The sequence below is a fragment of the Lathamus discolor genome, chromosome W (assembly GCF_037157495.1).
Source record: "Lathamus discolor isolate bLatDis1 chromosome W, bLatDis1.hap1, whole genome shotgun sequence".
Taxonomy (NCBI): Eukaryota; Metazoa; Chordata; class Aves; order Psittaciformes; family Psittacidae; genus Lathamus; species Lathamus discolor.
Genome location: NC_088908.1, coordinates 22174550 through 22186751, shown reverse-complemented (window position 1 = coordinate 22186751; position 12202 = coordinate 22174550).

The window sequence follows — 12202 nt, the reverse complement described above, 5'->3', positions numbered from 1 at the left end:
GAGTGGCCAGGTGGTAGCACGGCCCTCCTGATTTGGGGTCTCCCCCCAACCCTCCTTGTCCACCCACCCCGCTGGCAGTGTTAGTGTAGGAACAAACACATAACCACCGGAAAGGTTATATGAGGTGCTTTATTGCAGCGCTGGGAAACCAGGGGCACACGCCCAAATCTGGTTCCAACCTCGTTACATCGCGTTCGTAATTTATACACTAAAAATTTCGTAACTAATACATATTCGACACGGATTACAACATTAACTAATACATATGCATCAAGGATTACCACATCAGTCTATTACATCAGCCTCTTCTGCGCTTGCGCAGCCCCCTCTGGTGGTCGTCCTGATGAAGTAAGGAGTCTTCCTCGGATGAAGTAAGAAGTTTTCCTCGGCTTGTCCTTTTCAACTTTTCGTTCTTTGGACATGTCCCAACCTTTGTGTGGACGCTAGCATTCTCTTCCTTTGACTGCCTCTGGTATGTCTTTTTGGCTATCTTAAGTGTAGGTTCTGCTTGGGTAGAGTTTCACAATACATACTTCTCCAAATCCATCCATACACCCTTCACCATATATGGTTATGTTAGTTTTTGCTACTAAGACTACCATTGTAACATTTATTATAGAGTAACCATGATACAAAACTGCAAACAAAACTGCAAAGTTACAACATCTTCTAATATACAAAACCTCACTATTGATTTATAGATTTTTCAAATATAATCATTTCTACTATTTTGTATGATTTTTTTTATCGTAAAACTTCGCCCTTTTCTAACAGCAGTGCTGGGGACCACAGCCAGCTCCTGGGCACAGTGTGAGCAGCAGGGCACCCCAACAGAGTGCAGCATCTGCAGCAGGAAAGGAACATCCCTTTGGGTTCCCTGGGGACAACCCTCAATGCCCCCTGCCATGGACACCCCTCCTTATGGCTGGACACAGAGAAATGTCGACCCCATGGCTACAATGAACCCCTCCAGGGTTAGGGGCACAGAGTGCTGCTGGGGGGGGGGGGGGGGGGGTAAGGTCACTCAGCACAAGTCCAGGCTCTGGTTGATATTAAATTGTCTTTATTACACAGATACAGAGTTAACAGCTGTAACCTGCATCATAAAGTTTACATCTTTCACAGGTCAAACATACAGTACACTTAGAGAAAACAGGAAACAGCAAAGGGGGGGGGACAGCATGCCAAAAGGAAGTCCTACCACATAATCTCTCTGGGTTGGCCCCGAAAGCCCATACAATAGGGCAGGGTGCCTGGCAGGGGGCTCTGTTTTCCAGCCCCCTGGGATGCCCTGTGCCCCAGTGTCCCCGTCCCCAGGGTTGGCAGGGTAACACGAGGATCCCAAGCAGGGCATGGGACCAGGGAAGCTGGGAGTGAGGGGGGATGGCGGCACGATACTGTTGCAGAGGGTTGTGAGGTATACAGGAATGATTCGTGTCAGCAACTTAGGAGTTTTTGTCACCATTGCACTTTATGTGGAATCGGAACCCCTTGTGACCATTGTATCTTGTGTGGGACATATAGGAATGATCATGATTATGATAAATGTTCCTGTCAATACAATCACAGAATCCCACAGAATCCCAAGGGTTGGAAGGGACCTCAAAAGATCATCTAGTCCAACCCCCCCACAAGAGCAGGGTAACCTACAGTACATCACACAGGAACTTGTCCAGGCGGGCCTTGAATATCTCCAGTGTAGGAGACTCCACAACCCCCCTGGGCAACCTGTTCCAGTGCTCTGTCACTCTTACAGTAAAGAAGTTCTTCCTGATGTTAACGTGGAACTTCCTATGCTCCAGTTTACACCCCTTGCCCCTTGTCCTATCACTGGATATCACTGAAAAAAGCCTAGCTCCATCATCCTGACACCTACCCTTTACATATTTGTAAACATTGATGAGGTCACCCCTCAGTCTCCTCTTTTGCAAGCTAAAGAGACCCAGCTCCCTCAGCCTCTCCTCATAAGGGAGATGTTCCACTCCCTTAATCATCTTTGTGGCTCTGCGCTGGACTCCTTCAAGCAATTCCCTGTCCTTCTTGAACAGAGGGGCCCAGAACTGGATGCAATATTCCAGATGCGGCCTCACCAAGGCTGAGTAGAGGGGGAGGAGAACCTCTCTTGACCTACTAACCACACCCTTTCTAATGCACCCTAAGATGCCATTTGCCTTCTTGGCCGCAAGAGCACATTGCTGGCTCATGGTCATCCTCCTATCCACCAGGACCCCCAGGTCCCTTTCCCCTTCGCTACTTTCCAGCAGGTCAACCCCCAACCTGTACTGGTACATGGGGTTGTTCTTCCCCAGATGCAAGACTCTACACTTGCCCTTGTTAAATTTCATCAAGTTTCTCCCCGCCCAACTCTCCAGCCTGTCCAGGTCTAGCTGAATGGCAGCACAGCCTTCTGGTGTGTCAGCCACTCCACCCAGTTTTGTGTCATCAGCGAACTTGCTGATGGTGCACTCAGTTCCCTCATCCAGGTCATTGATGAAAATATTAAACAGCACCGGTCCCAGCACCGACCCCTGAGGAACTCCACTAGTCACAGACCTCCAGCTAGATTCTGCGCCATTGACCACAACTCTCTGCCTTCTTCCTTTCAACCAGTTCTCGATCCACCTCACTACTTGATCGTCAAGCCCACACTTCTTTAGCTTATCTATGAGGATGCTGTGGGAGACAGTATCAAATGCCTTACTGAAATCAAGAAAAACTACATCCACCGCTCTACCATCATCCCTCCACCTAGTCACTTCCTCATAGAAGGCTATAAGGTTGGTCATACATGACTTCCCCCTCATAAAACCATGTTGGCTGTTCTTAATGACCCCCTCATCCTTGATATGCCTAGTGATGGAGTCAAGAATAAGTTGTTCCATCACCTTTCCAGGGATGGAGGTAAGGCTGACCGGTCTATAATTACCCGGGTCCTCCTTCTTGCCCTTCTTATAGATTGGTGTGACCTTTGCCATCCGCCAATCCTCAGGCACCTCGCTCGTTTCCCACGACTTACCAAAGATGATGGAAAGTATGATGAGAGAGAAGAAGAAACAAAGGAATAATCCCTCTTACTCAACCGTTTTGTTTTTCAAAAGGTGCTTTGTTTAACTGCTTGGAACTGCTTTGTTGTTTAGAGTGCTTTGATTAACTGCTTGAATGCTTTAAGGGGGTTAGGTAACTAAGAGATAAGATACATCCTGTTACAGGATAAGTAACCAGATAAGGAATGGAATTTATGGGGCTAAGATGGTGGTTAATTGCATGTGAAAGACATCTCCCCGTTAATGTATTACCAAGAAGTTCAGCAACGTCTTCACCGGAGAAAGACCCCAACAACAAGAAAAGAATAATGGAAAGGGGCCACGTCGTCATCCGGGTACAGAAGAAGGGATTGGCCGAGACCCCGGACCAAGAAGTATAAGAGACTAGATCCCAAAGACCCCGGTGTGTGTCTCTGGTGGAGCAGAGACTCCCCGGCGCACCCAGCGCTGCTTGCTTATTGCCTCTCGATATTAATCAATTGTAATATAATCAATTGCAATAAAATAATTGAATCAGATCATGGCTAAGACGAAATTTTTATAACAAAATTGGTGACCCCGACGTGGTCTCTGTGGCTGCTCGGGACTATAACTCTTACGAGGGGTGCCCCACAACTTGTGGCTCGGGAGTGGTAGTCCCAGACAGTCTCGTGAGATCAACGAACAGAGAGGCAATAACCAAGGAATTTGAGCTCCCAGAAAACTGCAGTATAAAATACCTGTAATTCTTGTGCATGAAGATCCGGACGAGAACGACAGACTGTGAGTATCATTCGGTTGGGTGGGGTGCCGGTGTGTGTGTACGAATGGCATATATGGGAAGTTTTCCTCTATCTGGTATCTGAGTACCCAGTTAAGAGAAGGTATGTGGAAGTGAATGAACTGAGACACAGGCTGAGTAACATGGATCTGTGGAAATACAGTCCAGGATACTGAAGACCTGTGAAGCGAGTGTGGACCTCTTCTAGGCGCGTTTCCAGTCTCCCGTGAGGGACTTGGCCGCTGAAGGAGGGAAGTGATATTGGTCGATTGAAAGGAGACACACCCGGTAGGGAAATGGGTCAGAGTAGGAGTCGTAACTCTCACCCAGGAAGGGGTCCACAGAGAGGTCCCAGGAATAAGGCAGGGAGCGAATTACCAGATATACCCCCAGACAGTCCCTTTGGGGTTAATGCTTAAATACTGGGGCTTCTGGCCGACCCAGGAAGAAAAGAGTAAGGAAAAAATGGTCCATTACTGTATGGAAGTGTGGACTAAAGAGGAAATTCGACCGGACCATTTATATTGGCCAATATTTGGGACTTTTGATGATTGGATTTGTCAGACTATCTATATGTATATGGCAATATATATATATACACACATGTCAGACTATATATATAGATATATATTTATATATATATTTATATATATATTTGACAGACTATATATATATGGCAATATATATACACATATATAATCTATATGTAAATGGCAAAGAACCTTTCAATCAAGAGGGGAGTGATTATGCTGCATTATGGAAAGGATCATCTATAATGGTTTCGTTATTTCCCTTAAAAGAAAAGAAAGGAAAAGTAAAAAACCCCAAATAAACCATCATCGGAGCCGTTTTACCACCCCCTTATCAAGGGCAAGAGTCCGGAAATAATCAAGAAAGGATTTACCCTCCAATACCACCCGACCCTGCTCTGTCTGCTGCCCCATCCTCCCCTCCGTCCAGTCGCACCAGGAACAAGATAAGAACACAAAAAGGTGATAATCCTCAGGAGAATGTGGAAAGAGAAACCTTATTCCCCCTCTGAGAGGTTCCGATGGGAGGGAATATAGGAGGAATCGGGTTTGTAGCAGTACCTCTGAACACCGGCGATGTAAGATCCTTTAAAAAGGAAATGGGTCGGTTGTTAGATGACCCTCTGGGGGTTTCTGAACGATTGGGCCAGTTCCTAGGTCCTTATATTTATACATAGGAAGAGATTGTCACTTGCAACAAGCAGCACATTTAGAGTTAATAAAGGGTTAAACCAGAAGTGCTGTCGCAGAGGCAGGCATTTGTAACCCCTGAGAGCAGGGTGAGCAGCTGTGAGAGAGAAAAAAAAAAAAAAAAAGGAAAACCAAGGGGGAAAGGAGGGGAGCTCACGCAGCTCCTGTGTTTGAGCATGACATGGGTGCTGGGGCAGGCAAACAAGTGGGAACAGACATGTTGACAGACGGGACTGAGGGGTTGTTGAATAAATGTGGACGGGAGTGAAGGAGGAAGCAGGAGAGTGTATAGGAATCGGGAACAGGTAGAAAAGAAAAAGCTGGGTCGTGCTATAGCTACGGCTGCGCTGGTTGCTTTGAAACTGGTGGAGGAGGAACGTCGGGCAAAAGTGGGGGAGTGGCCTCCTCTTCTGAGGAAGCTGTGAGCGCTATGAGGAGTTTGGATGCTTGGGAGTGAGACTGCCCTGGTGGGGGGAGTGCCATGGGGTGGCTCTGGTGACTGAATTGGAAAGTCATGACTGAACCTGGGGACACCAAGCTAACTATCAAGAAAATTTAAGCAAGTAACTGAGAGAATGCATATTGACTCCTGTAGATACGATATGGGAAAAGCAGGTACAACTGAAATCATTTCAGTAAATAACAGAATAAGGGACAATACCAGTCCATGTCCTATTTGCAAACATTGCAACCTATATATTAGGGCCAGGTGTCCCAATTGTTCAAAATATATTATTACTCGTAGAGGAGACCAGGAACAATTTTTGAGGAATCAATTGCAGTTCTTTTGCATTCAGTGTGAAACTACAACCTCATTAGAACAGTTGTTGTGGGTCAAATATTATTGCCGTAATAGCCGACGGGAAATATACCTCTGACTTACCAGAGAGGGCAAGACCGGAGGGAATCGGTGCTGCAGCTGGAAAGGTCTGCCGAGGGCTGCAACCCCTGGGGCTGTGACCGCTGAGCACTATGATCCTAACTGAACCTCTTTTGGTTTTGGTTCTGATAGGAACCACCTGGAAAAACACCGCAGCCTCTAGGGACATTCACAACAACTGTAGTGAATGTATCACCACAACTAGACGAGGGAGGATAACCTCTCAAACACTGGTCTATCACACCGCGTATGAATGCAAAGGAACAATAATTAGTAACTGTATACACAACCAAACTCAATACGGACTTTGTAGAGGAGGGGAAAATAAAACAGTATGTTTCAATCCAAAAGAACTCCCTTATCTATATTGGATAGAGTTACAAACAGGGGGAGCTGCTGTAAATTGGAAACCTGAATTGAGCATACGCCTCAGTAGTAATAATAAGGTCCCTAACCTCTATTCTTCGGTATCTGTGATTTTTGATGTCTGTAAAGCAATTAACAAAGATCTGGATACCGGAGGATGTGGAGATATAGGATGGAGAAGATATTATGGAAATCTAGCCAAATATATTTGTATGACAAAAGGAAACCCCGGTTGCACCCCCCCAATTGGGAGGCCACCTTTGTGGATATGGATGGGACTGTGTATGTTGGGCTACCACAAATTGAGGTTATGAATATCATTGTCCTGAATTGGAAGCCTTTATTCAAAATGTCCCAGTAAAGCCAGATTGTGGACCACATGAATGTACCCTACTCAATCTAACTAACATGGAAAATGGAAAAATAAGAAAATTAAGGAATTTGGAATTAAAATATGGGCTACAGGAAAGGATCCAGGAGCTATAGTCCAAATTAAAATTATGGAAAGTGTTAAGGAATCAATACAACATCATTTATTATTCAACTCATTTTATCATGAAATGGAAACAGGAGTCCAATATGAAATTCCCACTGTTGCTAAAAATCTCTTTGTAAAATATAGCTAAAGAATTGAATGTAACCAACTGCTATGTTTGTGGGGGAACTAACCAGGGAGAGAGAGATGGCCCTGGGAAGCAATGGAGAGTAACATAAGCGATCCTGTAATCTGGAGAAATCAAGAAGGAAATAATAGAAGGCAGCAATGGATCTTACAAACAAATATAATTGGAAAAAGTTGTTGGCAAAATTTAGAAAATGATTGCAAACCAGTAGGAAATTTGCTTTGTGAAAGAGGTTATATATGGAACAGAACAAAGAAAGACTGGGAAAAATGGGGAGATCCTATAGAAATGAATCACCAATTCCGTAACTGGACTAATGGAACTAATATACCAAACGGTTGGCCCACTCCAGATGGACATTATTGGATCTGTGGTAAAGTAGCCTTTGCATTTTTACCTAAAAATTGGACAGGATCATGTGTATTAGGAACAATCAGACCTAGTTTCTTTTTTATTACCTATAAGCCGAGGAGAAAGTTTGGGAGTCCAGTTATACACAGAAACAGATGAACTAAGAAGGAAACGATATAAAAGGGAACTACAAGTTGGTAACTGGAAGGACAATGAGTGGCCACCCGAATGAATAATGTCTTACTATGATCCGTCAACTTGGGCGGAAGACGGGTCCTGGGGATACCGGACCCCTATATATATGCTGAATAGGATCATAAGATTACAAGCTGTAGTAGAAATAGTAGTAAATACAATGAAAGATGCATTAGGATTAATTGCGAAGCAAAATACCAAAATGAGAACTACAATATATCAGAATCGCCTAGCCTTAGATTATTTGTTAGCTCAAGAAGGAGGGGTTTGTGGAAAATTTAATCTTAGTAATTGTTGTTTAGAAATTGATGATGACGGAAAGACCATAAATGAACTTATAAGAGAGATGAAAAAGACAGCTCATGTTCCAATACAAACATGGAATGAAATCAGTTTTGGAGGACTAGAATCTTGGAGACAATTTTTAACGGGGATTGGATTACTAAAGTTGGTATAGTGGTGTTGGGAATATGTGGGGGATTGTTAATTATTCCATGTATAATCCCGTGTTTCACCAAACTGATACATATGGCTATACAAAACATGCAATTAACCGCCATACCTTTAGAACCAGAATTGGCAAATAAGGGAGGAGCTCACTCATTAGTGATACTAAAGACCAAAACAACTCCAATACTTATCTGGGGCTCGAAAAGCGGTTATTAGATTAGAAGCCAAAACACGAATCAATAAGTTGCAAGAAAACAAAGGGGGGAATTGTGAGGTATACAGGAGTGATTCGTGTCAGCAACTTAGGAGTTCTTGTCACCATTGCACTTTATGTGGAATCGGAACCCCTTGTGACCGTTGTACCTTGTGTGGGACGTATAGGAATGATCATGATTATGATAAATGTTCCTGTCAATACAATGATGAGAGAGAAGAAACCAAGGAATAATCCCTCTTACTCAACCGCTTTGTTTTCTAAAGGTGCTTTGTTTAACTGCTTGGAACTGCTTTGTTGTTTAAGGAGTGCTTTGATTAACTGCTTGAATGCTTTAAGGGGGTTAGGTAACTAAGAGATAAGATACATCCTGTTACAGGATAAGTAACCAGATAAGGAATGGAATTTATGGGGCTAAGATGGTGGTTAATTGCATGTGAAAGACATCTCCCCGTTAATGTATTACCAAGAAGTTCAGCAACGTCTTCACCGGAGAAAGACCCCAACAACAAGAAAAGAATAATGGAAAGGGGCCACGTCGTCATCCGGGTACAGAAGAAGGGATTGGCCGAGACCCCGGACCAAGAAGTATAAGAGACTAGATCCCAAAGACCCCGGTGTGTGTCTCTGGTGGAGCAGAGACTCCCCGGCGCACCCAGCGCTGCTTGCTTATTGCCTCTCGATATTAATCAATTGTAATATAATCAATTGCAATAAAATAATTGAATCAGATCATGGCTAAGATGAAATTTTTATAACATGAGGAATAGTAACGGACTAAGGAAAGGCTTGAGAGTTTTCTTAAAACTATGTACTGATTGTCTTAACTTAGTATAGGGAACAGGTATGTTTTTGTTCTTGCTAGTCTTGTAGTTTAACTATAACCCTGAATAGAATAGGTAACCGAAACACATTGTTTAAAATCAGGGACCCTTTTCCCTCAAGAAGATGAATGTCTGACAGTAACCTGTTTCAGCTAGTCTCTAAAAGACTTGAGGTTGCCAGCTGGGGAAACTGTGCCAAGGGTGAAAAGTGCACAGCGATTAAGACTTCTTACTTCATCCAGAAGACCCCGGCCCAAGACCACCAGATGGCAGTGCGCAGGCACAGAGGGGAGGGGAATGGTATTAATGAGTTTTTGGAACTAATTGTAATAATCTCCTCCTATGCTTGTTAAATCTGATGAATATGTATGTTTGTGTGTAATAAGTATCCAGCTTGTTGAACTCTCAGTGTGCGAGTTAGGAGGAGCGATTCCCCTCACACCTGGCGCCGCAATAATCATACCTGCTTTATAACTCTTTCTGAGTTATGAAGTTCTGTTCTGTAAATCACCAGAAACTCCAACAACTCTCCATGCTGCTGTTCATACCCTCTTGTTTGCAGGCTTCAGAAGATAATAAACAAGCCGAGATGTCAGCATATCTTCCCACTCCCTCAGGTCTCTGTGAGAGACTGATCTGAAATCAGACTCCACTGTTCATTGTCTCAAAGAATGGTATGAGAAGCTGAGATGGAATTCCACCAATCCATTGTCTCAGAGATGGGTGGGAGGACTTAAGACTCCAATGTCCATTTTCTGGGAGAAGGGTATGAGGAGCTGAAATGGGACTCCACTGTCCATTGCCTGAGGGATGCGTGGGAAAGAGCTGAGATCAGACTCTTCCATCCATTACCTCGAGGACTGGTGTGAGGAATTACTGCCCATTATCCCAAGAATTGCTGCAGACACGTGCAGTTGAAGAGGTGGCTGCAAGACCAGGGAAACTGGTCTACCAGGAACGTGTAATATGTGACATGAAGAACAGAGGTACTCCCCCCAACTCATTATAAAAGGGGGAAAAGGTAATCATGAAAGGGAGCCATTGCCATGAGGATGACTCCAGAAGGACACCTCCATGAGGACACTCTCTAACAATGATTACTATGGACCCTGAGGGACATCCTCCATGAGACATCGCCATGAGGGCAACTTCATCAGGACACCTCCAAGGGTACCTTCAAGGGGACAACTCCAGAAGGACACCTCCAGGAGGACACGCACCTCCGACAACTACTACGGGCTCTTGGGGGACACTCTGCTCTGATACCAACTAGGAACCTTGAAGGACTCCCACCACCTCCGACGATGACGACAGATCCCAGGACACCACTGGATCCACAGTGGTGACTCTCTCTCTCTCTGCACCCTGAATTCTTGTTTCATTTTTGTCCTTTTTTCCAATCTGTCCTATCGCTATTCCCTTTATTACAATAATTTCCCTTATTTATAATAATTGTCTTTTGTCAATAAACCAACGGATCGATTACAGTACTTGACCTCGTTTGTATCTTAATTTCACTCTTGGGATCAAGAACAAAACAGGATCTGACACTTGGGTTTTTTCCAATCAGACCTTGACAGTATCTTCATTAGAGAAAGGCTCCTGACGTGCCCTCACAATGCCTGCTCTGATTTGGTGCTCGGGGGCAGGCAAAGAACCAGGCAAGGATTCAATTAGTGGCCCACCTTCAGTTTGTTTTTCATAAGCCTCACTTAAAAATCAAGGTCAGCAAGGCTGTGATGTGCTGTGACTACAAATGATCATGCTGCCCAAGAATCTCTAATTGCTTCCTTGTGCTAAGCCATCCTGTGGCAGCTGGTGCCTCCTCCCTTTGTCTGGAAGCACTCTGGGGCAGACTCACTTTTTCTTCTGGCCTCCGTGCTTCAGCATCTCCCCACCATATCTAGGGCTCTTTGGCAAACATCTCCAAGACATACTACAGCAGAAACAGCCTCTATGACCCAATGGAGGTCCAACAAGCATATCATGGGAGGAAGTTGAAAACATGCAGGTTGAACCCACAGCTCAGAAGGACTCAGGTGTGAAGTTGCAAAAAATAAGTAGAAACAAGGACCAGAGACTGTGCTGGCAGGAGAGCAGCTTTCATCCCATGCCTCACAACAGTAAACATGAACACCCTGGTCTCCCAGGTTCTCCTGGCACAGGCAAGGATACAGAGAAAGGTTGAAGACCACGACCAGCCATGACGGGACCAGAGAGGAATCCACTCCTTGTCCCTCATACTGGGAGAATTAGGACTGCCAGCCTGGTGAAAGGGACAAAGGATATATATCCTAAGTCTTCCCCCTGCTACAAGGAGGAATGAAAGCTGTCGTGGTTTAAACAAAGTCAGCATTGTGACAAGTGACTATTAATCCATTCAGATCTGTTGTTATCTCAACCCTTCATGCCCCACGTTGGGCATCAAAAAGAACTGTCGTGGTTTAAACCCAGCCACGCAGCTCATTCACTCACTCCCCCTTTCCTCCCTCCCCCTACTCCTGGAGGGATGGAGAGGAGAATTGAAAAGAATGCAACTCCCACAGGTTGAGATAAGAACAGTTTAGTAACTAAGGTATAACACAAATAGCTACTGCTACCACCAATAATAATAATGATAAGGAAAATAACAAGGAAAGAGAATACAACATCTCACCACCAGCTGACCGATAACTCACCCTACCCCACCCAACCAAGCACCGACCAATACCTAGTCCAACCCTGCAGTAAACTAGCCCTTCCGGGTCACTCTCCGTTACATCCTGGGCATGATGTGCTGTGGTATGGAATACTTCTTTGGCTAGTTTGGGTCAGGTGTCCTGTCTCTGCTTCCTCCTGGCTTTCCCTCCTCCCTGGCAGAGTGTGAGGCTCAGAAATTAATTGGTCAGACTAAAACATTTGTGTTATCAGCTCTGTTCCCAGGCTGAAAGTCAAAACACAGTGCTGCACCAGCTACTAAGAAGGAGAAAAACGACTGCTACTGCTGAACCCAGGACAGCATCCATCCCTTAGTCCATACCATTCACATCATGCTCAGATCCCACATTTTCAATATACCATCACTCTTATCTCAGTGCACTCTTATCTTAGTGCATGGATGAGTCCCTATAAAGCTGCTGAGTCCATCTGGTCCATGATGTCAGGTTCCATCTCTTGTGACAGTCTTTCAGAGCAGGAGAGGCTGTGTGCAGTGTTTACACTCGTGAATCACCTGGGCAATAGTGTCCATTGCTAAGTCCACCCCTTAACCATGAGTCCATCTCTATGTTGCATCT